We start from the raw sequence: 23,493 nt of genomic DNA, 5'->3' as shown, positions 1-23,493 counted from the left end.
TGAGTTGCTTTGATAGACTCCAAGAAATTGCATCCTGTAGTTGGAGTCAAGAGAACGTAATTGAAATATTAGAGCCTGGAAGTACAAAAGTGTTCCAGACCGGAGGGTAAGGTGAAGCAAGTTATTGTTATTGTTCTGATGTTCTATCAATACCAGAGGTAGTTGTTTTTAATCTTTCTTAGCCCTTTTAAAAATGTGTGGCTATATGTTTCCACTAAACCTGTTTATGAAGTTCAATTTAAAGTGAACCACAATAAATTCTTCAGTATTAAAACAAAGAGTCATTCGTTGCTGCTTTTAGTGTGCTGGGGACTTGTTTTCGGGACATGTTCACATATAAACACAACCAAGACAAAAAAGAAAAGAGAAGGAAAGGAAAAAGTTGCAAATTGCAAATGACTTAAAATTGAAAATATCAATATTAATTCATCTGAGGTAGTGTTCAGTAAATCAATGCTCATGAGAGATACTTTAAGTTGACTTTCTCAGGATCTTAATAGTAATAGAATTATAAGTAAAAGGTACAGTAGTTGTAATTTAGGAATTGGTACATTTTAAAGGTGAAATGAAGGATTCTTTCCAGAAGTCTGATTTTTGAGAGAGATTGAGATCATATGCAGGTGTTGGCTAAGCCTGCAGCTGCTTACTCTTCTGGTGTTACAAGCAGACTGAGGAAGGAAGTAAAAAATGATCCAAAGAAAGGTGATTCAAATAAACCAGCAGCTTCAGTCTCCTGGCTGGTATTTAGGGTTGTGTTATTCTTTTTGTGGAGAGTCCTTTGATGACCCTTTTGTCAAAACCCACTGGATGTGCAGAAAATATCTGAGAAGTTGTAAAAACCATTTCTAACGAGTGTCAACAGCTTTGTTTCACAGTTTCTGGCAGATGCATTATCTGCATTTTTTTTTGTGTGGCTCGACTGGGATTTTGATCCAGTGGAAGGAGTGTGATATTGCAGAAGGCAGTTGTCTGCTTTTGTCCTCTGGTCACTGCTGCCTAGAATGCTCCTGAAGTTGTGGTCAAATGGCAACATCAAACCAATGCCATCCGTATTGTCGGTCCATCAAAATGTCTATTTTTTAAGGAAACTAAGCAAGAACAGATGGGAGAAAACAAGCATGAGTGTTGTCTCTTCCTGATTGGTAGGCATCACACAAGGACATTTTCCTTTATACACAAGGTGGTAGTGGTCTGAAACGTTCTCCTCCAGACAAAATAAAATTGCTGTCCTTGGGCATCAATTGAAGATTTTAATACTGAGATGGTTAGCTTTATTGAAGCAAGTGGACATGGGAAATAAACAGTGCTAAAGCATGATCCAATTGAACGGAATAATATTTGACAGGGGCTGAATGGCCTGCTGCCTTCCTGTGTTGCTAAAAAGTCCTTGCAATGACAATTACCAACTGAGAATGAAAAGCTAACTGCTATAGACACAGATTATGTATTGTCTAAAAATGATTCCAATTCAAAGTTGGAATCAAAGCAGAGAAAATGGGCTGGGGTGTGCTCGACCATTAGTTAATAGCAATAGCGGGCTTAGCAGCCTTATTTTTAGATGCATAATTTATCTGATTATGTGAATGAATGAAATAATATTGGGGCGACACACTGGCTCAGTGGCTAGCGCTGCTGCTTCACAGCGCCAGGGACACAGGTTTGATCCCAGGCTTGGGTGACTGTGTGGAGTTTGCATATTCTCCCCGTGTCTGCATGGGTTTCCTCTGGGTGCTCTGGTTTCCTTCCACAGCCCAAAGATGTGCCATTAAGGTGGATTGGCTATGCTAAAAATTGTCCCATAGAGTCCAGGAGTTTTCACGCTGGATAGATTGGCCATAGGAAATGCACAGCTACAGGGATTGGGTTGGATGCGATTCAGATGGGCAGTATTGTCTCGATGGGCTGAACGGCCTACTTCCACACTGTAGGGATTGTATGACTATGATGGGAGTGAGAACTTCTTAGCACCACTCATGAATGACTATTGATATTGAAGAGGTAGAAGGGATGATTGTGATTTTATCTTCATGGCATTCTATTGTAATTGACTTATGGCACTTAATAGGGGAAATGCCAGATTTCAGTATCAAATGCATTGTGGCATCCTTTTTTTCTTCAAAGAAAAAATGGGAGTAGAAACTTGTTTTCATGAAAATTTCATCTGTTTGTCTGTATCATGGCTGAAATTGATTTAATTTTAATTGTTGAGTCGAGAAACAAAATTATCACATAATTTTTCTAATCCGCATCCTCTATAGCCAGTCAGCACTCTTCTGGTTCCTAAGGAGCCTAGGCTGTACCACATGGCCTCGGCAGTAAAGTTGACAATGCTACTGAAAATGGCCTAAAATTTCTACCTGCCTGTGCAGACCAGTTACCTGTCATAAAAACCAACAACTTGTGCTCCTGAGATGCTGCTTGGCCTGCTGTGTTCATCCAGCTCCACATTTTGTTCCCTTGGATTTTCCAGCATCAGCAGTTCCCATTATCTCTGAAACAATTTTCTTCATGTAGCTCCTTTTTATGTCATAAAGCACCCTATAGTGCCTGGTGGGCAAAATTTCTCATTGAGCCTCATAAGGAGATTTAGGACAGCTAACCCAGAAGCGATAGGTTTTGAAGAGCACTTGAAGAGAGGAGAGAGAGGTTGAAAGACGAAGACGTTGAGGGAGGGAATTCTCAAGCTTGGGGCCCATGCAGCTAAAGACATGGGCTTCAGTAGTTGGCAATTAAATGCTGTATGTGCAAGAACCCAGAATGGAAAGAACACTGAGATCTTGGCGGGGTCGAGGACATGAGGAGATTACAAATCCAGGAAGGGTGTGGCGTTGCAGGCATTTGAACACAAGTATGGGGAGAATATTATTAGAGAGGCCATGCCCGGTTGCGAGCCAAAGTAGGTCAACTAGTGCAGGAGTGATGAGTTTAATTTTGTTTGAAATCAATCACGTTAGCAAAACGTTGGACATCTGCTTCAGTGTGTCCTCGTGACTTTTTTTTATTTGAGACATTAACCCAGTTACTTGAAGTGGGTTAATTCCTGTGGCATACCGCTGCCTGCTAAAACTACTAACATTAACTTTACTCTGAAATAAAATGTTGGAGCAGGCCATATAAACAGATCAAAAAATGCTTCGGGCCAAAGACTTTTCCTTCGATTGAAAGACAGTTGATCTGAAGTGATCTCAATCTGTGCTGCCACCTGACCCTCCAAGTGTTTTTTTAGCAATTTTTTGTTTTTATTTTAGATTTCCAGCATCTATGGTATGTTTTAGTGATAACCTGTGCCCTCAGCTTGATTAAAATATCTGCAGGGTGATGGGCCAAAACTCAAATCGTTTGGTCTGAATTTTACTTTTGCTTTAAAAAATAATGGCAGAGTCTGAAGTATGTGTCAGCCAGTTGCATTTTGATATTTGGAGCACAATTTTACTCTTAAATAGAATTACAGTTCTCATTTGTTGCCATCCCATGTATGCTTTCTAACCCAATATTTTACAAATGAACAAAACATTTTTGTTCCACATTTATTGCCTTCAGTGAGTGACACAATCGATTGTCCAGGAACTTATCCACAGTCAATTTATTTTTGAATAAAATTAGGTCGCTATCAAGTTTTCTTCCCAAACAAGCTGCTTTGAAATGTCAAGTTATGTGCTGCTGTGATTTATAGGGCCTTGTCTATGGCATTATTAAGGGTGAGAGGTAAGACTTGTGAAGTTGGCCTTAGAAATGCCAACTTAGAGGTGGGCACAAGTTGCTCACATGAGGGGATCAAGCAAACCCATGGGCTGGATGATGACTTCACATTCTAGTCCTTATGTATTAAATACATTGTGAAATTTTGGCTACTGTGCAAAATTAAGGATATTAGTGCCAGACATAACCACATTCTTAAAAAAAGCAAATCTATCTCCTCCACTATTTCTGTCACCTCCGGCATAATGCCACCATCAAATGCAACTTACACTCCTTGCTCCGGATTCTGACAGCCCCCCACAACAACCTGGCCCCCAAAATCTCTGCCTTTCCTGCAACACAATGCCACCCCACCGTCCTCACCCCAACACACACCTTGCAAATAGGTGGGGATATAACACATGTCCTTTTGCATCCTCCTTTGTCACCATCCAAGACCCCAAACGTTCATTGCAGGTGAAGCCATTGTTCACTTGGACTTCTTTTCAGTTTAGTAATCGCTGCTTAGGGATTGGTTGCTCCTGGGAGACCAAATGCTGAGCACTTTGCGGAACATATCTGTGCTGTCTGCAAACTCTGACCCTGCTTCCTGCTGCCTGTCATTTTAATCCTCCTCCTTGCTGCCACTCTGCCCCTTCTGCCCTTGGTCTGCCACAGTGATCCAAAGAAGCTCAATGCAAGTCTTGAGAAGGACTTCCAGCCTTCTGGAATCAGCAACAATTAAACTCAACAATTTTAGATCATCATTCCTGCTCCTACTTTGTTTTCCGTGTATTTCTTTCATTGCTGCCTCAACTTTTTTTCTTGCTTTTTTATTTCCTTCACTTTGTAGTTTGACAGCAGATCTGGCATCTTTGACTCCTCAGTGTACACATTCTGTCTTGTTACATGCCCCATCATGACTCCCCACAACTTTATAGCATCAAACCTTTTGTGATTAAATCTCCCTTGCCCTCCACCACATCACAGACTTTCCCTCCCGTTTTGTCACATTGTTTCACTGGCTCAAAACCTATTACATTAAAGGAGCTTAGTCGAAAAATTAGAGCCATACCACTCAGGAGAGATTTTAAGAAGCTCTTCTACGTGCAGAGTAGTGAGAGTTTAGAACTGTCTTACACAAATGGCAGTGGATTCTGGATCAGTTGTTATTTTTAAATCTGTGACAGTTTTTTTTTGCTAAAGTAGGGTATTAATGGATATAGGCCAAATGCAGGTAAATGGAATTCGCCCAGAGAACAGCCATTACCTCACTGAATGACAGAGCAGGTTTGAGTGGATGTGTTCCTGTCATTTTAACTTTTCTCAATTCTGAAGAAATTCTGAAATATCAACTCCATTTCCCTCTGTAGATGCTGTCAGAACTTTTGAGTCTTTTTATTTTAACATCAATGCAGTGCTCGAGATATTCAAATTAATTCAGGTTTCCAAATAGTTTTATTTATGTAAAAAAGTTGCAAGCTTTTTTGTTAACTATCTTACTGTATAAAAAATGTGTCATGTTCTCAAATTTACCTTGTCCCAGTCCTCTGCCCCTCATCTGTCAGTGTGCATCAGCAGGTATGTCATGTGCTCAGTTATGAATTGTACAGCATGTGTTTAGATGGGAATCTCCTGAGACATAAAATGCCTTGTTAGTCTGTTTTGAGTTGTACAACAAAGAAGTGCACACTGACATTACCTGACACTTACCCCATACAGGTTAGGTAGTGGCCCAATTTTTCTCTCACCGGGTTTGGAATTGAATATATTGTAAAAAAAAGTCGGATTTTATTCTGATGTTCATGTTAACAATTCTCCACTTCAGCAAACTGCCTATGCACATTGACCGTGATCATATATTTTACATCACAAGGACGAAGCTCTGCACTTTTCGGTGTTCCCAGTACATTCTTGTCCAGGGCAGTGATGGGAGCAGTTTGAGAATAGGTTAAACAAAAGAGCGCCTCTATCCACCAGGAAAGCTCTGAACCTTTAATGGGGCTCGTACTCTCCTGGTGGATAACTAATTTTGCAAGAGTAACATGCTCTTATTCCTTTTATTGCAATAAAATATTATTAATGATCTAAATATTTAGTAAGGTTTAGTAATCACAGGGAACAAATGATTTTTTTTGGCTGCCTATGATCTGGGAAATTCAAACTGTAATGTAAAACGCAACATTTAGCAAAAGAGTGAAGTTGCAAAATTGCTTTCTGTGAAATAAATTTCTGAATCATTTGAGTGGACTTGTGAAGGACCTATTTGAAAGTTAGTATCACCTGTACCTAAGGAAACTGATGAAAGTTTTTTTTACAAAAATATATACTTGCCAATATTTTAAAAACAGCATTTTAAATGATTGTGTCAGTTTATTAAAAATAGTTGTCATGATGTTAAATATCACATAAGACCTACAAAATAATATTTCTAATGATTTACTGGTGCAAAGTGAGATAAGAAAATTTGCAAATCAGTTATTTGTTCTGGTATGAATCAAATCTCCAGTCTTTGTGATGCTTTTGATTTTTAGGATTTAAAAAAAATCACTATTCTGAAACATTCTGCCATTGACAATCAAACCTCAAAAACACACAGGCCAAGATACAAAGGCACACATAAATGCACACATTTATACAGTCACACACACATATACAGACATGCATATAACTAGAAATACAGAAACACTCCAACAAATACACACAACTACACACACACACACACACACACACACACACATACACACACGCACACACAAACACAAACACAAGCCTGCATAAATGCACAAACACATAAAAGCGTATACACAGACTCAAATGCACGCACAAATATGCACAGACACAGCTGTATTGAGGTGAAAGACACAAACTCTTTATTTTGAATTCATGCTGCTCATTAGATCTAACTCCTCAAGGAAGCAGCTCCCCATTTTCATCCTCAATTCATGCTTTGCTTTAATGAATGCTTTAGGAAACAATTTACAACTGTTCATGAAATGGGGCATGTTATATTTGGGAGCTCAGTCAGGGCACTGTCTTCACAATCTAGACTTCAATTTTATGCAAACTCTCTGTACACTTTTAAAAAAAAATCATGAAATGTCCATACAAAAATATTAACTTTAATGTACCTGAGACTGATTTTTTTGATGCTGTGTGTAATATATCAATAAACAGGCTTGCTGCATTACATGCACTGAAACCTGGCCTCCGCATCACTTCTTCTAGAAGGCTTATTTATTTTGTTCTTGTGACCTAATACTGCCCTGAGGGTTTACAACCGTTTTTAATCAAAGAGGAAAACCCTTCTGAGATTTTGAATCCATTTCAAAAATCAAGGTGATAGATCAACAAAGAAGTGCATAATTATTCAGACACATGTCGTAAGATGAGAATATCTTGATGTTCAGACATGTCAGTAACCTCGTCAACATTGCGTCTGAAGTTAAGTTTCCAGTTGTGTACCGGCACATTGTCTGTCACTTCGAATTTCATCCGTTGCTGTCCTTTAGCGTGGTTGGATATATGGCACATGGAAAGGTTTGTCTCACTGCTGTGCTGTCTGTGACTAAGTGTACAACTGGTTTTAAAATTCAAAACACTGCTTTTGTGTGGCACGATTCCCTTCGTTTGCTAACTGCGGTGAAATAATTGATGTGGTTTGCAGTTTTGAAGCATTAGCCTGGGCAACATATACCACAGAAAGCTGATTTCTTGCTGAGTCAGAGATCTTGAAATTTATCTGTGACACCGACTAGTTACAACGCTGCAACCGCACAGACTAACATGCTTGGGGCTGAACCTTAGATTCTTTTTTGAGCAATTTTCATCTTAGTTTTTGGAGGGTTTCCACAACATTTTTGCCACACCTTACCAATCATGCCTCAATAAGTAGCTACCCCATGACTATGGCACATATCCCTTTTGCCCAATTCTATCACCCGCTGTTCTTAGGAGACCTTGCCACTGACTGGGCATCACTGGTACCCATGCCAACTTTAAAAGGCCATTGTGCACCTAGACAAGAGTTAAATATTCACTGCCCTTCACTGGCAACATCATGGCACAGCTGGCATAAAGCCAAGCTGCTCATGGTGCACATCTGGCTTGGCAGACACTCCCTTGCTCATACTTCCAGACCCTCTCACCTGGGTCACTGTTTGATCACAAGACCACCCAGTTTATCTGTGCTCAGGTATAGCCCATACAAACCCTGTCTCAATGACATTGCTACTCTATCCTCTTTCCCAAGGCATTCGCTATCCTTGAAGGAGGACTGTTCCCAGTTCCACAGCATCTATCAGATTGCCTCATTGTCTGATCGCCAGGATGATCTGGAACACACTGTTTGAATCAGACTGGAGGCCTCCCCCGACCCCTCTATCAGACCAGACCAAGCAGCTGAATCATACCTTCAGCATCTGCCCCATTGCCTGCTCCACCCTGGTTCTGGTTCTAGGTCCTATGCTCACTGCTGTTATTGGACAATACATTCACATAACTAACTGACCACACATACTACCCCGACTCCGTACCTTAGACACAGCGAGCAAAGGCAAGGTGGTTACCTTTCTACTGGAAAGTCACCGAGTAATGTCATTTAACTGCCTTAGAGGTACAGTCCTGCCTGGTCTGGAGTCTATGCCATAATACAACAACAGTAAGCATTGCTTTTTTGTTGTAGATGGTTATTTAATCTAATCATAGATGAGTACAGCACAGAAGGAGGCTTTACATTACATACAGTGGATAAATACACTGATGGAGGGTGAAAAAATCTCTAAAATTGAATAAATCCACTCAACTGAATTCTCAATTAGCAACCATAAGGCAGTAAAATGTAGGGGCAAAAGTACATCATTGAACATAGTGAGTATTCTCCATCATTCAATGAGATCAATGGCTGATCTGATAATTCCCAACTCCACTCTCCTGCCTTTTCCCTATTACCATTCATTCCCTCACTGACTGAAACACTATCTTATCACAGCCTTGAATACTTAATGACCCAGCCCCGAAAGAACTCTGAATAAAAATTTCTTCAGATTCATTACCGGCTGAGAGAAGAAATTCCTCCTCATCTCTATCTTAAAAGGTAACCTTTTATTCTGAGATTATGTCTCCTGATCCTTGACAATCCCACAGTTGGGGACAATCTTTTTGCACCCCACCTGTTAAGTCCGCTAAGAATCTTAAATGTTTCAATGAGGTTGCCTCTCTTTCTTGTAAACTTCGACAAGTACATGCCCAACCAACTCAACCTCTCCTCATAAGATAGTCCTTCCATACCCAGATCAGCCAAGTTAACCTTCACTGAGCTGACTCCAATGCCACTATATCTATATTTAAATACAGGGCCTAAAACTGTTCACAGTATTCTGTGGCCTGAATTGTGCTTTGTGTAGTTTTAACAAGAATTCCCCACTCTCAAAGTTTTTCTTTACCCTTCTGCTGATTTTTTTGGTCATCATTGGTTTTTTTTAAAAAAAACTTTCCAAATCCTCTGGCTTACCAATAAACTTTACCATGTTGTGTGTTTTTCTTTGAATTTGATGCTATCTTGAACTAAATTCCTTCCTACTTCACTCCAGTAAATTCTATCCTCATTCATTTGAAATTGCCCTTATTTAAACTTGGAACAGTTGTTTCTGCCCCAAGTTCCTCCCTCTCAAACTGAAAGCTGAATTCAACCATACTATAGTCACTGTTTCCTAAAACTTCTCTGACTCTAACAGCATGCAGTAAACCTGACTCATTACATAACACCAGATCCAAAATATCTTGATCCCTTGTTTGATCCATAAAATATTCTTCTCAAAAACTGTTCTGAACACTCTCAATGAATTCTTCCACATGGCCACCTCTGCTAATTTGTATCCAAATCTGCATAATGGAAGTTATGATCACTATTTTTCTTCACAACTACAGCATTGTTTCAAAATTATTGATTAAGTTGCAGAAAAATATGGAAATCCCAAATAGATCTTAAAATGTTATATTCTTGAGTTTCAGACAATTAATTTAGTGGAAACATTTCATCATTATTCTGCAGAGAATCATTAAACGCAGTGTGTGTATTTTAATTGAAAGCTAACATTTCAAATTTCATAACATATCTTTTCACTGAGTTATTATTGCATTGAATTATAATCCAGAGCACAGCAAATTCACAACAAATTACAAGGTATTTTAAATAGTATGGGGCATGAATTATTGGTGTGAAGATTTAATGACATTATCTGAAATTTATCTCTCTGGTACATTCACGGAGTCAATTCACCTTGTTTCTCTGAGATAGCTTAAAATCTTCATTAAATTAGAAGAGAGACAAATTTCAAGCAAAGAGATTGAGGGATACAATTCCCATGGGTACTGCCAAAGACTGACCTTACTTAGATACAAGCATGCGAACCATGAATGTAATCAGTCAAGCTATCCCAAATTTCTTGCACCTTTCATGTCCATCTACTGGTATCCTGGAAATGCATCACAGCTCACTATAATCCTCATCACCCTTCAAAGAGATATCCCTTCCAACTTGGAATCTCCAGCATCTGCAGTTCCCATTATCTCTCCCTTCCAACCGCATTTGTTCTCATTGTTAAAATTAAACCTCCTGAAATTTTAAGTGCAACAGGAAACAAAATGTTGCTTTGTTTTCTCTTGCCTGCTCCTCACTGATGCCTGTTGAGTATTTTCAGTTTCTTCCAAAGCCTTTTGGAATACTTTTCAAGAACTGCATTTTCTTAAACTTGGCCTGCTACAAATCATTTAAAACTTTTCATTTTAAGTTGAAGGAATGAATAAGTAATGTGGGTCCTGCAGATCTTAGATAACAAAGTGTGGAGCTGGATGAACACAGCAGGCCAAGCAGCATCTCAGGAGAACAAAAGCTGACGTTTTGGGCCTAGATCCTTCATCAAAAAAGGGAGATGGGGTGAGGGTGCTGAAATAAATAGGGAGAGAGGGGGAGGTGGACCGAAGATGGAGAGAAAAGAAGATAGGTGGAGAGGAGAGTATAGGTGGGGAGGTAGGGAGGGGATAGGTCAGTCTGGGGAGGACGAACAGGTCAAGGAGGTGGGATGAGGTTAGTACGTAGGAAATGGAGGTGCGGCTTGGGGTGGGAGGAAGGGATGGGTGAGAGGAAGAACAGGTTAGGGAGGCGGGGGCGAACTGGGCTGGTTTTGGGATGCAGTGCGGGAGGGGAGATTATGAAGCTTGTGAAGTCCACATTGATACCTTTGGGCTGCAGGGTTCCCAAACGGAATATGAGTTGCTGTTCCTGCAACCTTCGGGTGCATTCACTGTGGCAGTACAGGAGGCCCATGATGGACATGTTGTCTAAGGAATGGGAGGGGGAGTTAAAATGGTTCGCGACTGGGAGGTGTAGTTTTTTATTGTGAACCGGGCAGAGGTGTTCTGCAAAGCAGTCCCCAAGCCTCCGCTTGGTTTCCCCAATGTAGAGGAAGCCACACCGGGTGCAGCGGATACAGTATACTACATTGGCAGATGTGCAGGTGACATCTGCTTAATATGGAAAGTCATCTTGGGGCCTGGGACGGGGGTGAGGGAGGAGGTGTGGGGGCAAGTGTAGCACTTGCTGTGGTTGCAGGGGAAGATGCCAGGTGTGGTGGATTTGGAGGGGAGTGTGGAGCGGACAAGGGAGTCAGGAAGAGAGTGATCTCTGCAGAATGCAGACAAGGTTGGGCATGGAAAAATGTCTTGGGTGGTGGGGTTGGATTGTAGATGGCGGAAGTGTCGGAGGATGATGTGTTGTATCCAGAGGTTGTTGGGGTGGTATGTGAGGACGAGGGGGATTCTCTTAGGACGGTTATTGTGGGGGCAGGGTGTGAGGGATGTGTTGTGGGAAATGCGGGAGATACAGTCAAGGGCATTCTTGACTACTGCAGGGAGTGGTGGGGGGAGCGGAGTTGCGGTCCTTGAAGAACGGGGACATCTGGGATATACGGGAGTGGAATGCCTCATCCTGGGAGCAGATGCAGCGGAGGCGAAGGAATTGGGAATAGGGGATAGAATTTATGCAGGGGTGTGGGTGGGAGGAGGTGTTTTCTTGGTAGCTGTGGGAGTCAGTGGGCTTGAAATGAACATCAGTTTCTAGCTGGTTGCCTGAGATGGAGACAGAAGTCCAGGAAGGTGAGGGATGTGTTAGAGATGGCCCAGGTGAACTTGAGATTGGGGTGGAAGGTGTTGGTGAAGTGGACAAACTGTTCGAGCTCCTCTTGGGAGCAAGAGGCGGCGCCGATATAGTCATCAATGTCACGGAGGAAGAGGTGGGTGTTTGGGGCCAGTGTAGGTGTGGAAGAGGGACTGTTCCACGTGACCTACAAAGAGGCAGGCATAGCTGGGGCCCATGCGGGTGCCCATGGCCACCCCCTTTGTCTGTAGGAGGTGGGAGGAATCGAAAGAGAAGTTGTTGAGTATGAGGACGAGTTCGGCTAGGCGGATGAGGGTGTCGGTGGAGGAGGATTGGTCGGGCCTGCTGGACAGGAAGAAGCGGAGGGCCTTGAGGCCATCTGCATGCAGAATACAGGTGTACAGGAACTGGACGCCGATGGTGAAAATGAGGTGTTGGGGGCCAGGGAATTGGAAGTTCTGGAGGAGGTGGAGGGCGTGGGTGGTGTCACGGACGTAGGTAGGGAGTTCCTGGACCAAGGGGGAGAAAATGGAGTTGCTAAGGTTAGTTTCTGCATTCCCCCATTCCTAGCAAGCCCATCAGGAAATTCAGGAGCAAGCTGGCATCAGCAAAAGATGTTCACAAACAGCTGTCATTGCGAGGTCAGCACCATAATTTAGTCCCACACTGTAAACCCCACCACTGACAGTCTGCTGTTACCATCTCATGAACCATGCTGCCTCAGATCAAACCAAGGTCTGTATCCTAAATGCATCCAATCCTTTCACCACTGTGACTTCTGGCCTAGATTGGCTCCTGGTCTGGCAAAGTACTGAAATAAAAGTTCCTCTCATTTTTTTTTGAATCCGTCTCTGGCCTCGCTCCTTCCTACTATGTAAATTCTGAACTACGCACAATCAGCTAAGATCTCTTTACTCTTTCGATCTTGGCCATATCTGCATCCTTTATTTTAATTGTTTTGCCATTGGTGAGACTGGCTTCAGTTCAATTAATTTAACCATTTAACCTCACTGTCTCACAACTTCTGTCTCTTCCTTTGATACAAACACAACAATATTTATGCAGCACCTTCATATGCGTAAAACATCCCAAACCACTTCACAGGAGCAATAGCAAATAAAATTTGATACCAAAGCACATCAAATAATGATCAAAAGCTTGGTCAAAATGAACAGTTTTGAAGGGTAGCTTGAGCAAGGAATAATGAAGCAATATAGCAGCAACTGTACAATAAGCAAATTTGGAGGAGTGCAGATATCTGGACGACTGGTGTGACGCCTTAGTGATAAGAGTGAAGCCTTGCAACATCTTGAAACCTATGACAATTCTAGAAACAAAATGCTTACAGAAACATGGTACACTTTAAAACCTATGACATTGTTCTAGTTTCTGATCATCTGGATATCTGCTTAAGTCATTCAGTGGCAAATTTTATGAAGTGCCCACTCTTGTGAAGCATCCTGGAATGTCTTACAATGTTATGTAAATGCAACGTCATATTTTTGATGCTCTCTCAAGTCTAAAACCTGACATTTTTGTCAAACCTGCTGATTAGTGCAGTCCTGCTGTCTTCTGTCATGCTCATCCCCAACTTACAGAGGCTGAGCAACAATTCTCAGACATTCCCTCCACCATTGAACATCACACTCTTGTTTCCAGGACTGTCACTGATCTGCCCTCCACAGCTTCTCAACCTCAAAGCCCCCAAAGTCCACAAACATGGCTGCCTTTGGTAGACCATCATCTCAGCTCGTTTCTGCCCCAATAAACTTACTTCTTCCTATCTAGTGTCAGCCCCCTTTCCCCTTCACCATGGACATGCAATCCTTCTTCGTGCCTATCCCAATCGAGATGGTCTGCTTTGCCTTTTAAAAGAAACCTGAACAGCCCCATTCATGGCCTTCTTCCCTCACCCAATGGAGTGTGTTCTCACTTTAAAAAATTACTTTAACTCACCAACTGTTCCACTTGCTCCTTCTCCCCATCTGTCAACAACATAAAAATGACCCTCCTCCAATTCCTTTCAGCTGTGATACTCACAGAAATATTAAGTCAGTTCCTCTCTCCACAGGTACTGTCAGGCCTGTTGAGTTCCTCCAACACCTTTTGTTTTCATTACACATTTCTAGCATCCACAAATTTTTATATTTATTGTTGCTATGATTGTGGATCAATTTAGTTTGAGATGTTGCTGACTTCAGGCAAAAGACAGCTCTCTATTCTGTATGTAAGTAATATGTCATGGAATGTAGCAGGGACATGTACTCCATGCAGAAAACAAGCGTGACTTTATTGCAATCTCATTTTCTAACATGCGGCACTTCTCAACTGGGATATGTTCACTTTCAGCACCTGAGCTGCAGCGTGGAGGAGCAACCTCATGATCGTTGTCAAACACATAGAACATGAATCAATCGAACTTCACACTTTGACTGGAAACTTGAGCACCTCCTGTACTTGGCACCTTGTTTATTTTTCTCTTTGCTGTGAAGCGATGCTGTTCTGTACTACATGGCGACAGTGCTATACAACGACTACACTTTGAACCTACTCTTTTGATTTTAAATCAATTCCGGACATCCTGACATTGTGAGAGTTGCTACATAAATGCAACTATTTCTTTATGTAAAGGGAAGTTGTTCTTGTCAGTGTATTGTTATTAGTGCTAACATATAAAAGTGCAGTGCAGTTTACACATCATTTCTAAATCACTGAACTGAAATACATTGGGCTTTTACAGATGTGCAACATCAGTCTGAGTGGTAATTTCCTTTTGTTTAACAAGATGCTTTTACAGATGCACAGAAGAGAAACAATGACATCAAGAACAAAAAACAAATCTACTTAATTTCAGGCAATTATTTCCCTTTGAAAATCTAGCCTTGTTGTTATTGCAACTAAGAATCAGCCTGATCTCCTGTCTTAAAGGAGTAGGGCTGCATTTCACAGGGACCATACATCAAAAGGGTAAAGCCGATTCTGCCCGTGCTCTTCAGTTGTGACATTCTCTGGCATTCAGTTAATCAGCCTCCATGCTTCGCTGAAGCTCCATTCCCTGCCATGTCAAAAGTGGTGTGTGTCGAACAAAAACAGGAACAATTTGCGTTTATCTGTCTCACATTTGCCACATTCACACATAACAGACAAACTGAATTCTAGGAATTGTGGCCATGTAAACCAAGCAACCATGTGGCACAAAGCAAGATCTCACTAACTAAATAGTGGTAAATAGGTATACAATTCCTGAGTATTCAATGCATTTGTATTCAAGGAGAAAATCGAGTTGAGCATGTATGTATGTGCATGTGCATATGTGCATGTATGTATGTGCATGTGTATGTGTGTGCACATATGTGTATGTACATATGTGTGTGTGTGGGGGTGCGTGTGTATGTGTGTGTACATATGTGTGTGTGGGGGTGCGTATGTATGTGTGTGTGTGTAAGTGTGTGCGTATGTTTGTGTGTTGTACGTGCATATATATGTGTGAGTGAGATGGAGAGAGAGAGAGAGAGAGGAGCAGGATAGCAAGTTTAATGTAATAAGGGCCCCGAACAGTGACAATCCAGAACTTTCTCAGAGATGTCAATCTGGAAAATGAGGCAAAATAGTCTAAAATGTGGATTACATTCAGCCTGGGGAAGCTAAATGGCAAGAAACATTTGCACCACACAAACACCAGGCCCTGACCTTCTCCAGAGAGACCAAGTCTACCTTCACTTCTCATTCAAAAGTGCTACTCTCATGATTTACATCCTCAAGTTAATCATCGACAACCTGCTTACCTGGACCAGCCACGTAAAACCACGGCTACGACTGCAGAAGAGAGGCTGGACAGTCTGTCAATAGCTCAACCAGTTACTCTCAAAGGCTGATTCAGTCATACCTTCACCACATGGAGTGTAATGGTTCAAGATGGAGGATCATCATTACATGAACAGTAACAGATATGCAATAATGGTACCTTTGTCAGCAGAGCCCATATCCCAAGGATGAAGAAAGAAACACTATGAGCTGTCCATGCAATTACTGAAGCTCATAAAGTTGATTCATGAAAACTAGGTTGTCCTCACTTCATCTCACAGGAACCCTGAATTGAAAATGCTCTCCCACTCTTACCATTGACACCATATTCAAAGAATAATTCTTTTCTTGTTAATCAGACCTAGATCACAGATAGAAGCCTGGATGTGCTTGATTTTGCAGGGCTACGAATGATGATAGTAGAGCCTCCAATTTTCTTTTGGCCTCCCTGGTTGATCAGAAATCTCTCCTGTTCATATGACCAGCATTGGTGTGTTTTGAAAGGATTCCAGTTTGATAATCAGGCTCATTGGCTGCCTTATGGATGTAATTGTTTATCCACCTGCCACTCCATTTCTCATTGACTTGTCACACTACCACCTCACTAACGTACCTTGATGGACTGTGAAAATGGGGACGACATGCCCTGGCTCACACTGCTGGTCTTTTTTTTACTGAGATTGATCTGCAATAAAGGTTGCATCTGGCATAATAACCCCTCCCAGAAATGCAAAGTGCAGATGCAGGGCAGAGTATATTGGCACAAGAGTAATTGTGAATAACCTGGGATGATTTGATCCATAATACTGGAAAAAGCTATCAAGGAAATTGTAAAGATAAATCAATACCATTTTCCTTTCAGTCCAGGGCTGACAAGAAACAAAGCGACTTCTGGGATGTTGCCAAATAGTTGTTTCCATTTTAGAACCTTCATTGTCATTCAAACAACTATTTGCCCTCCCTCCAATTAGGTAAATTTGCTTGTTTATTCAGGGTAGACGAGGTTTTGTGGAATAATGGAGACTGCCCCGATCTTGGCTCTGGGCTCAAGTCCCAACCCAAGACTTGAAGAATAAACAATTACATCCATAAGGCAGCCAATGAGCCTGATTATCAAATTGGAATCCTTTCAAAACACACCAATGCTGGTCATATGAACAGGAGAGATTTCTGATCAACCAGGGAGGCCAAAAGAAAATTGGAGGCTCTACCATCATCATTCGTAGCCCTGCAAAATCAAGCACATCCAGGCTTCTATCTGTGATCTAGCTGTGATTAACAAGAAAAGAATTGTTCTAAGGTGGCAGCTAATTGTATGACGGAATAGCATGGCTGGTGTATGGCAGGTCAGTGAGGGAATGGAGTGGCAAACAGGTGGGAAGGGTAAGTGTGTGGGAGATAACTGGATGAGTAGGTTTGCATGAAGGTCTGAGGGCCATATAGTTTCAGCTATGTGAGGAGTGGGGTTAAGGGTAAATGGATTTGGAGGGTATTTGGCAGAATGAGGTCATGTAGGTATTGGACAGGAAGTGTTGGTGCATGAATCCAGCTGTGAGGGTCCATTGTTTCCTTTATTCATTAAAAATGATGAGGGCATTGCTGCTAGGCAGAATTTGTTGCCCATGGGGTGGTTTAGAGTCAACCACTTTGCTATGGGTCTGGAGTCACATGTAGGCCAGTCCATGTAAAGATGACTGTTTCCATCTCTAAAGGACATTAGTGAACCAGAAAGAGTCACAGTCATCATTAAGTTCTTAATTTGTCATATTTTATTGAACTCAAAATCCAGCATCTGCTCGGGCAGGATTTGAACCCAGGTCCCCAGAACGTCCCCTGGGACTTTAGATTAACAGATCAACAATAATGCCACTAGGCCATCATCTCCCCAGGGTTGGTGCTGGGTAACATTATAGGAGGTGGGTCTTTTGTGGGTGTCAGTTTGGAGGTTTTTGGGAGGTAAAGGATGTTTTAGGTCTAGTTAGAAGGTTTGTCGCATAATATTGGGATTGGACAATATGGGGATTATAGGAGATTGCAGCCTGGAAACTGACATGGATATGCAATGAGCCAAATTATCACGGTCTATGCCATAAGCATTGAGCAATCTTTGATGCTCTGGAACAGATCTTTATTTGACGAGTTCTAGTAGCTGTTTGTAGTTTAATCTGCTCTCAGGAAAATCAATTTTTAATCCAGGTAGAGTTTTTAGATGTGACAGCTGAACTTTTAGCCAGATTAGTGTAATGTATGGTAGATAATACTTCTGTTACTGGAATAGTGATCTGGGGGAAAAAAAAACATAAAATGCTGGAGAAACCCAATGTGTCTGGCAGCACTTGTGGAGAGAGTAATAGTTAATGTCTTGGGTACGATATGGCTTCTTCAGAATATAGTCACCTGGAAATGTGCGACTCCAGGCACACAGCAATGTGGTTGAATCTTAGTTGTCCACCAAAATGTTCTCACAAGCCCCTCAGTTCAAGGGCAATAAGAGATGGAATATACCTGATAAATTTGCCAGCAATGTCCACATCCCAGAACAGAGAAAACACCTTGTTCAGATGAGCGAATTTGCAAAATGTAAGCTCACAAATATGCTATATCAACTGTGCAGATTCAGACAATTCATTGTATTCAAGATTGACAGCACAAGAAAATGCATGAGAAGGTGAGGTTTCTTTTGTGTGGGTAACACAACACTGGAAATCCTCAGCTGGGAAAACTGATCAAGCTAAATTCCTCATCATGAGCAGTCTCATGAATAAGAAACAGACTGCACCCTGGATTGTATTCAGTAGGTGTTGACGTTGCCTTTTATCCCTAGAAAGCTGAAAAGTTTGCTTGAACATTTCAAAGAATTGTGAAGATTAGATTAGATTAGATTCCCTACAGTGTGGAAACAGGCCCTTCCACCCAACAAGTCCACACCGCCCCAAGAAGCATCCAACCCAGATCCATCCCCCTATAATCCACACACCCTGAACACTATAGGCAATTTAGCATGGCCGATCCACCCAGCCTGCTCATCTTTGGACTGTGGGAGGAAACCGAAGCACCTGGAGGAAACCCACGCAGACACGGGGAGAATGTGCAAACTCCACACAGTCGCCCGAAGCTAGAATCGAACCCGGGTCCCTGGCGCTGTGAGGCTGCAGTGCTAACCACTGAGCCACCGTGCCGCCCAAAATGGCAATTTCCTTCCTTAAAGGGCACAAATGGACAAGCTGGGATTTGACAACAATCAATAATGATGGAATAGATTCCATTAGCCAGACTAGGTTCCAAGCACTGGTTTATGAACTGAATTAAAGTTGCAGTAGCTGTTCTGGTGGAATTGGAGGTCATATGTCCAGTACGTGTAGCTGAGCCACTGTGTTTTTAGGCCCAGTGACAATCACTGGTTGCCCCTGTGTGGTTTCCCAAGACTAAGCCTGGGCACTGGACAGCACAATGGCTCAGTGGGTAGCACCACTGCTTCACAGCACCAGGGATAGTCATTCAATTCCAGCCTTGGGTGACTGTGAGAAGCTTACATGCTCTCCATGTGTCTGGAGGAACACAACAAGTCAGACAGCATGCAATTACAGATCAGTCAGCCTTACCTCAGTTGTTTATAGACCAGTGAGCCTTACCTCAGTTGTTGGTAAAGCGTTGGAAAACGTTATAAGGGATAGGATTTATAATCATCTAGAAACGAATAAATTGATTAGGGACAGTCAGCACGGTTTTGTGAAAGGAAGGTCGTGCCTCACAAAACTTATTGAGTTCTTTGAGAAGGTGACCATACAGGTAGATGAGAGTAAACTGGTTGATGTGGTGTATATGCATTTCAGCAAGGCGTTTGATAAGGTTCCTCACAGTAGGCTATTGTACAAAATGCAGAGGAACGGGATTGTGGGAGATATAGCAGTTTGGATCAGAAATTGGCTTGTTGAAAGAAGACAGAGGGTGGTAGTTGATGGGAAATGTTCATCCTGGAGACCAGTTACTAGTGGTGTACTGCAAGGGTCGGTGTTGGGTCCACTGCTGTTTGTCATTTTTATAAATGACCGCGATGAGGGCATAGAAGGATGGGTTAGTAAATTTGCAGACGACACTAAGGTCGGTGGAGTTGTGGATAGTGAAGAAGGATATTGTAGGTTACAGAGAGACATAGATAAGCTGCAGAGCTGGGCTGAGAGGTGGCAAATGGAGTTTAATGCAGACAAGTGTGAGGTGATGCACTTTGGTAGGAGTAACCAGAAGGCAAAGTACTTGGCTAATGGTAAGATTCTTGGTAGTGTAGATGAGTAGAGAGATCTCGGTGTCCATGTACACAGATCCTTGAAAGTTGCCACCCAGGTTGACAGGGCTGTTAAGAAGGCATACAGTGTTTTAGCTTTTATTAATAGAGGGATTGAGTTCCGGAACCAAGAGGTTATGCTGCAGCTGTACAAAACTCTGGTGCGGCCGCACTTGGAGTATTGTGTACAGTTCAGGTCACCGCATTATAAGAAGGATGTGGAAGCTTTGGAAAGGGTGCAGAGGAGATTTATTAGGATGTTGCCTGGTATGGAGGGAAGGTCTTACGAGGAAAGACTGAGGGACTTGAGGCTGTTTTCATTAGAGAGAAGAAGATTGAGAGATGACTTAATTGAAACATATAAAATAATCAGAGTGTTAGATAGGGTGAATAGGGAGAGCCTTTTCCCTAGGATGGTGATGGCAAGCGCGAGGGAGCATAGCTTTAAATTGAGGGATGAAAGATATAGGACAGATGTCAGAGGTAGTTTCTTTACTTAGAGAGTAGTAAGGGAATGGAACACTTTGCCTGCAACGGTAGTAGATTCGCCAACTTTCGGTACATTTAAGTCGTCTTTGGATAAGCATATGGACGTACATGGAATTGTGTAGGTTAGATGGGCTTGAGATCGGTATGACAGGTCGGCACAACATTGAGGGCCGAAGGGCCTGTACTGTGCTGTTATGTTCTATGTTCTAAGGAGCAGGAAAGGTGACATTTTGGGTTGAAACCCTTCATCAGGACCTGCTGTGCTCCTCCAGCTCCGCATTTTAGTGACTCTTACTTCTAGCACCTGCCGTCGTTGCTACCTCCTCCTCGTATCTGTGTGGCTTTCAGTTTGGTTATCTGCCTTGCTCCCGCAGTCCAGAGATGTGCAGTTTCGGCAGGTTAGTTACACTAAATTGCTCGCTAGAACCCAGAGATCTGCCGACTAGATGGGTAGCCATGGGTAATGTGGGGTTATAGGGACAGAGTAAGAGGCTTGGTCTGACTGGGATGCCCTTCGGAGTGTTGGAATAATCTCAATGAGCTGAAAAGCCTCCCTCTGCACAGTAGGAATTCTATGATTCACAGCATGCAATGCAGGTACACAGTGAGCCAATTTCACCATTCACTGATGACAACACTGACTACAGCTGCATCCCTTGTGACCAACAGGATCTTACGATGCGTGAGGAAGGGGCACCAGACCCGAAACGTTAACTCTGATTTGTCTTCACAGATGCTGCCAGAATTGCTGAACTTTTCCAGCAATTTCTGTTTTGTTTCTTACTATATATGGGCAGCTCAAGTTGCCATAGTCCTACCTAACCATAGGGTTGCTGTATCGTTAGCAAGATGTCTGGCAGAAGTTTAAACCCGAGAGGGACGAGTTTGATAAGAAGTGCCCTTCATGGTAACCTAGGAATAGAATCCATCTATTGATGGCATCACTCTGCAATTATCCAGCTAACTCAGCTAACCAACCATATGGAATATATTTCTCATTCATTTTTCAATATTCTATTTATTTCCACTTCTAACATTCCCCAAAAGAATTTTTGTTCTTTGTATGCAACTAATACAGATATATTTATTGCTCCTTGATCTGGGATATCACATAAAGTCTGAATGGGATCAAAATGAAATCCTTAATTGGAGAGTGATGTAAATCTACATCTTTAGATGTAGGTCAATTTTGTCTGTGCTTCTTCATCATCTAATTCATTATGGGTAATGTAGAGCCAAGTTTGATGTTAAAGCATCATGAATTCATTAAATGCCATTAACTATCCCTCGGGATTTCTCATTTGGCAGCACTGGAATACAAGTTCTAACATTCTTAATTCAGTATTCAGGATGTTGACATGACTGGCGAGGTCAGCATTCGTTGCCCATCACCAATTTTTAAAAATTCTTTCACTTCATGCGGTTATTACTGAGAAGGCTGGTGATTTATTGCCAATCCCTAACTGCGCTTGAACTGAGCAGTTCACTGGGGAAATTTCAGAGGGCAGCGATCATTACTGTAGAGCTGGAGGCCCAGAGTGGCCAGATTGAGTTAAGAAGGTGGACATTCTTTATTGAAAAACATTAGCAAACCAAATGAGTACAGGGGAGGTGATGGGCCAGTGATGTTATCACTGGACTGTTAATCTAAATACCCAGATAATGTTTTGGGGACTGGGTTTGAATCCCGCCGTGACAGATGATGGAATTTGAATTCAAAAATAAGTCTAGAATTAAGAGTCTAATGCTATCCATGAATCCATTGTCAATTGTTGGAAAAACCTATCTCGACCACTGATATCCTTTACAGAAGTTAATCTGCCACCCTTATCTCATATGGCCTATGGGTGCCTCTAGATTTAGAGCAATATAGTTGACCCTTAATGTCCCTTTGGCCTAGTCAGCAATGCCCTCATCCCATTAAAGATTCTTTCTCTAAAAAGTTGCTTTAACAAAAGTGATGGTATGGCACCTTCTCAAACTGCTGCCAAATTTGTGGGGTGAAGATACCTCTGTGGTGCAGTTAGATAGAGAGTGCTGGAATTTTGACCAAGCCATAGTGCAGAAAAGTGCATACATGTTCACGTTGGCATGGGTATTTGGCTTGAAGAGGTAATTGGAGGCTCATGTGTTCCTTGAATCTGCCACCCTTTTATCCTTGCCCCTCTTGATGGAAGTTCAATGTTGGGAGGAGTTGGAGTTGAACGGTGACCGTCTCATTGAATCAGTAAAACGTTGATGTGAGAGTTCGCCCTGTAACTGTTAACACGCTAAACATGGTACAGTGTTGGTACATGCATAACAAGTTTAAATTGTTGGGTGGATGACGAATCACTGGGATTAAAATGCCCTGCAGCCTGTTGTTAGAGTTTTGTCCATCTAGATAAATAGAGTGTACTTCCTCATACATCTGATTCATGTCTGTAGGTGATGGAAAGTCTTGGAGAATTAGAAAGTGAGGCACCACAGTTCAGAATATCCAGCCCTTGCTCTGATCTGCTTGCCAAGGCATTACTGTGATGTTTTTGATGTTGTTTTCCAGTCAATGAGAGTTCCTTGGGAATCTGGTGTTCAGCAATTTGGCAATGGCAAAGCAATGGAATAACAGGAAGGGCAGCACTGTGAAGTGAATTGATCTGAATGATTTATTAGCACTTGTATTTAACAAACAAACATTGTGAAAAGTGTCAACAAAACAGGAATTGTTCGATAAGCTCTGCAGGTCTGACACATCTGTGCAGAGAAACCAGAGTTAATGTCTTCGGTCGAGTGACCCTTTCTCAGAGCTTGACCTGCAACGTTATCTCTCTCCACAATTGTTGCCGGACCTGCTGAGCTTTTCTAGCATTTTCTGTTTTTGATTCTGTTTAACGACATCTGCAGTTCTCTCGGTTGTTCTATATTGAAAAGTGTAATATGTTGTCACACTCCAGCACCATTTTGACTTACAGAAGATATTAAGACATTACCAAAAACAGAGTTCTTCCTCCCTCATGTGCTCCACTTGACCTTGGGGGTAGGGGTCTCTACAATGAGCTCAATGCCCACCAATTCTCTGCATCTCAGTCTACTCCAGTTCCACCAC

The sequence above is a fragment of the Stegostoma tigrinum genome, chromosome 15 (assembly GCF_030684315.1).
Source record: "Stegostoma tigrinum isolate sSteTig4 chromosome 15, sSteTig4.hap1, whole genome shotgun sequence".
NCBI classification, from domain to species: Eukaryota; Metazoa; Chordata; class Chondrichthyes; order Orectolobiformes; family Stegostomatidae; genus Stegostoma; species Stegostoma tigrinum.
The sequence above is the reverse complement of the archived record's forward strand: the minus strand, read 5'-3'. Positions refer to the sequence as shown.